Source organism: Triticum dicoccoides, chromosome 2B (assembly GCF_002162155.2).
Source record: "Triticum dicoccoides isolate Atlit2015 ecotype Zavitan chromosome 2B, WEW_v2.0, whole genome shotgun sequence".
NCBI classification, from domain to species: domain Eukaryota; kingdom Viridiplantae; phylum Streptophyta; class Magnoliopsida; order Poales; family Poaceae; genus Triticum; species Triticum dicoccoides.
In genome coordinates this window covers 23,996,269-24,001,971 of record NC_041383.1, presented here as the reverse complement: position 1 = coordinate 24,001,971, position 5,703 = coordinate 23,996,269, and the positions used below count along the sequence as shown (strand labels likewise).

General features: G+C 42.6%; 1 pseudogene; it reads right to left on the bottom strand.

The window, feature by feature from the left end:
- Nucleotides 1-1,885: 1,885 nt before the first annotated feature.
- LOC119366888 lies at nt 1,886-3,277 on the bottom strand (annotated as a pseudogene).
- Between the last annotated feature and the right edge of the window lie 2,426 nt (nt 3,278-5,703).

The following is a 5,703-nucleotide window of genomic DNA, read 5'->3' as shown; positions in this document are numbered from 1 at the left end:
TTCTCTCTTCTGTCTGAGAAGTGATTGAAGACGTACATGAAGGGAGGATATGAGGGGTCAGGGTGTAGATGCTTTTAGGATGTTGTGTCGAGAATACACCCCCTCGTTTGTAAACAATCTAGAGTTTTTCTTTTTCATTTCCAGTGAAAATTCAGATAGGAACATCTCCCTCCAGATTTTGGTGAGACGCCACTGCAACCAACACATTAATACTGGGCAATGTATCGAGAGTGGCCATGGAGCGGACGAGCTCGCTTGCTCCTGGATTGTGAACCAATGGCACAAGGTCACGTGGTGGCAGTAATTAGGGACGGTGGGAATACTGGTTGATATATGGCAGCGGAAAGGTGCAGATACGTGTGTGGGCCACTATGTTCGTCATGACGGGGTTAGCCGATGCCGTGACCGCAACAGCTAACTAGCGATGATGTGCCATTAATACAGGACACGTGCACATTTGATTAAAATACACATGCTAAAATATAAAATATTCACATACATGAAAGAAATTCGTGGGTACAGAAATTTCATGTGTATTTGAAAAATATTTTTTTACGTGTGTTAAAAATATTTACCATGCTAAAAACTTGATCGTATTTTTTTTATAGAATTCATCATGTATTTTAAAACATGTTTGTCATGCACTAAAAATTATATATAATATAATTCAAACATGTAAATCATGTAATACATAAATATTCATCCTGCGTTAACACTTTTTATAGTTACACCAACTTTTGTTTCAAACCCGTGAAAGTGTTTATCGTTTATACAAAAATGTTCATTGGAATTTTTTTTTAAAATAGTGGTCCTCATGTATTTAAAAGATCATTGTGTTTTGCAATATTGTTCATAGTATGTTCGACACGTCTTTGAAAAGAAGTATGTTCAAAACATTTTCAGTATGTATTTAAAAAATGTCATTGTCTATCTTAGGAAATGTCAGCGCATTCAAAAATTATTCACCATATATTTAGAAAAATATCTTTCATGTTTAAAACAATGTTCAACATGTGTTTAAAATATACTCATGTATATTTGAAAAATATTCAACATGCATTTTATGTATTTTTGTGTTCTCATGCATTTTAAAATATACTTTTTGTTGAACATGTATATACCGATTCCGTGAGCAGGAGAGCTCGTCCGCTCTTATGTATTTTTGTGCGATACATATGATAAAAGGCTATGTCCTAGCTAACTGTCTCCATGCATTTGTTTTTCCAACAGTACATGTGATTGGTGTTCGACCAGGAGGTGAGCGAGAAGTACAAAAATAGGCAAGCAAAAATAGCAAGTTTCTCAAACACAAGTTGTTTCTGATGTGCATGTTCAAACCTATTGTCATAGGTTGCACTATACTTTTTTCGATTGTACCATCCTCGGCAGACGCAGCTATGACGAAACTGAACTTCAGTCCCGTTTCTTGGCACTGGCAGAGTTAGAATTAGTTTTTTTTAGAAGATTGGCAGAGTTAGAATTAAATGGATCAGCCGTGAGTGCAAGAGGCGGAGTTAAATGTAGTTGGTGGTACAGTGTCCAAACGCCGTCACTGCGCCTTACACGTCCGTCTATATGCAACGTATCAACGTCGGCTCTTCCGTCCAGCATACACATTAAATGAACGGGGTATGCATTAATGGAACAAGAGTATGATTCCGCATCCCGCAAAGAATGGACGCCTCGTGATAAAGTGAGCAGGCGAGGACGAGCACGCCACTGCATTTTCGGCAATGTATCCCCTAAGAAAAAGTATACTGGGCAACACACAAAATGTACCTCCCGATGCCCAACATTTGAACATTTAACAGGACGAAACTGAATGTAACCATTTGACATTAACCAAATTAAAGATAAGTAAGTATAGATAAAATCAAAACCTCCCTCATTTGATGGTGGGGTCAAGGATGTGCCCGGCAAATAGGATCGTGCCCGACACCTCCTCGATGACGAAGAAGGCAAAGGGATGGTCAGCCACGAAGTCCACACAAGGCGGAGGCGGCGCTGGGTTCGGTGAGCAAGTGGCGGGCACCATGCAAGTGGCCGCGGCCGCCTCGGTGCCTTCCTCGTTCACCTTGATGACGGCCCTATGGATCACCTGCTCAAGTGCCAGCTTCCTCCTTGCGCCATCTTCCGCCATGTCAGACAGGTCGGCCTTTCCTAGCTCGAACGCCTTCTTGACCCCCATCTCCTGGAGAACATCGTCCATCGTCATGCCGAAGCTGACCTTGAATTTAGGCATCCGGAAGTCGCCAACCAGGACCTTGTTCCTCGGCAGGTGCTTGCGCAGAAAGTCGGGGTTGCATACGATCTTGTCAGTGAGCCGCCACAGCCCGTCGCCCGCGTCGGGTAGGAAGACGCACATCGAGTAGATCGGCCCTGGCGCCTGCGCCGGAGCCGGCATCTGCGGCGGCAAGGGGTGGCCTTGCTCGTAGCGCATCTGCAGCACCTTGAAGCCGTCATGGCAAGCGATGCTGTGCCTGCCCAAGCCGCGCATGAAGGGCGCATCAATGGCGGTGCCGTCGAGGCGGTGGAACTTGCCGATCTTGGTGAGTTCCTTGTCGATGGCTTCGCCCACTTGCCCTTGAAGTAGATGGCGTTGGCGAGCACCAGATCGGTGAGGTCTGACAGCGCGCCCCGGCTAAGGATGGAGGGGATGAGGCCGTTCGTCGACGCCGACACCCATGCGTTGATCTGCCCCCTTGCCTCCTCCGGCTGCACCATGAACATGCATGCACGTTTTTAATGGCATTGATTGATCATATACAGAATTCCAAATCAGTCATGGGAAAACGGAAGAAGATGTTCCACTGACCTTTTGGCGGAAGTTGACGGCGCGGGCGACGGCCTTGAACGACCCGGCGGCGGCGTCGCTGTAGGCGGGGCGGAGGGGCATGGTACGGTCATGCCACACGCCGCACGCGAAGCTGATACGTGAGCCGCCGGTCCGGGACCGGTCGGCGAGGACCTGCTCGGTGAGCGTGCGGACGTAGCCAGCGAGGAAGTCCCGCGAGGGTGCGCCGAGGACACCGAGCAGCTCGTCGAGGGTGCGGTCGCGAGCACCCGCGGCCACCAGCGAGAGCGCCGCGTAGATGGATAGCGGCGAGAAGACCAGGTTGCCGCTCCTGCCGGCGGCGACGGCGAGCCGCTTGTTCAGGCCGAGGGCGAAGGTCTGGAGGCCGTCGCCGGCGGCGGCCTGGTCGGCCTCGGCCTCCGTGCAGAACCATCGGCCTAGCTTCGGGAAGCGGCGGATGGCGAACTCCTTCATAGATTCCATCTTGTCTCGCGTTGATGCTTGCGCATGGGCAATTGGTTTGCGTTTTGATCAAATCATGCAGTATTTTATAGATGCTGTTTGCCTGCCTTGTGTAATAAACCATGATAACATCGGGCCCATTTTGAAACTAAAATTAAAAACACAGCTGAAGGAAAAAAAAGAAAAGAAATTCAGCTCGCATAGTGTTAATGGGCTCAATCCACACCCCAATAAAACTAAGCGCTATCCATGAAATAATTTTGAAGGAGTTTTTGTCATTAAAAATCATATCATTTCTACATAGTCAAAGCGACCACAATAAAGTATACGCTCACATTCTTATTAGCGTTTTGAATCTACAATGAATACCGTCCAGCCAATGACCAAGAATATTGGCAACACCTACGGGCGGATAGAGATTAGACGCTATTTGGATGATTGACCACGTAGAATGTGTAAACTTGCACCGAAAAAAGAGGTGTTTGATTGTCTCGTCATGAGTACAAAATCTACACTTTTGCTTCATTATCTGTTGCGACGGGCGAGGTTATCTTTGGTTAGCACCACTCCTTCCGAGATACAACTTGAAGATCTTAACTTTTAGTGGAATCTTCTACCTCCAATTTTTTTTCTTAATATCCATTGGGATCTTTGAATGTGTGAGCGCACGGTACATAGAGCCGACTGTGCAGGACCTAGATGTAATGAGGTTCCACTGGAACACATCTCGTACTTGTGTCAGGTTAATCATATCCAATGGGGACATAAGATGTTGCCATGATACAAGACATGGACCAATCAAATCCCGTCTAAAAGAAATATTCGGTGGAAAGGAACCGAGCACCTGCGCAAGAGTTTCAATCTTATCGCGAACAATCTGGTACAAAGCTGGAAATTTGGTTGGGTATTCCTCGTGATATACTTGTAATCCTTGTAAACATTGCCACGGATTACCCTGGGTGAGGAATAGTTATTCTTCACCCCCTCTATTTTACCATCAATGCACCGTAATTTTATGCTCCGTAAGTTTTGTTTTATTTCCGACGTAAAAAGAGACCGTAAGAAAATATATAATCGCCGTAAAAAATATTTTATGTTACGTAAAATTACAAACGTAAAAACCTAGTGTAAAATATACATAAACTGCAAATTTTCTTGTATTATGACCTATATTTTTATTTTCTCATGTCAAATTTTACACGATGAATCAATAGAAATGTAACTATTTGAAATCCAAATGTAATTTAATTATGAAGTGATTGTAAGATTACCTCGGGTGAAGAATAACTTATTCTGCACCCTGGGTGATGAATAGTAACACTATATTGGGACACCTACGTGCCCATGCTCCTTGATTTTCCACCACTTGATTGCATTTGGATGTGTGTTGTTGTGATGACTGATTTGAAAATAATTATGATAGAATCACTAATTGGAAACATAATTAAGGCAGTGAGAGTAACATGCATGGTAAAAATTATGTAGTGGTATTAAATAGGAAAGAGAATGCCACGCATGGCAATCATGCATATTTGAGAGATATTAATAGAAATAGGACAGAGACAAATCAAAATTAATGCGACATGATTTGTATAGGTATATGAAGATATTTTTTTTCATGCGTATATTAATAAAAGGTATGTTGTACTCTTCTGTGGGACATAGTTTTATTTTTTTTAAATTAGGTATACAATACATTGGGTATATGATACCATGAGTATGATATCTAGGACAAATCATGAATATATAAATTCTGAATATAATATTGTGGGTATATCATATTTATTTTGAGTATACAAATGCCGAGTATGATACATAGGACAAATTCTTGTGACATGCAAGGCAAATATATTTTGAGGCATCTCCATACTCATGATATTTTTGGGTACATACATTGCGTCTCGTTGGTAGGTATTTTATACCTCAGGCACGTGCCAATGATTTCGAGTACATACACCATTTAGGTATATACATACCGTATATACATACGTACACATAATATTTCAAGGTAACATACACATGATGTTTGTGGGTATATTCATTACGTCTTGTTAGTAGGTATTTGAGATATCCAAGGTATATCCCATAACTTTTATTTGGTATAATACCTTGGGTATGTGTATATTCTTATACACATAATACCACCGGTATATGTATATTTTTCATTAAGTATAATACTTATGGTATGTTTATAATTTATAAGATATAATAGCCCTCTTATGTGTATATTTTCAATAGGTATAATGCATTAACATAATATTTAGAAAGGAATTATTGCTAGGAAATCAACATAATTATGTTTTTTCGGAAAGCAATCATTGACCGTTGAGGATATATTGCGTGCAAACGAATTTAATGGAGTGCATGTCATGCACTAATAAAAATGACCTTCCGGCCTAGGTTCCCAGGCACCTAGGTGCCTCAAACAATTTACCTATTCATCATCC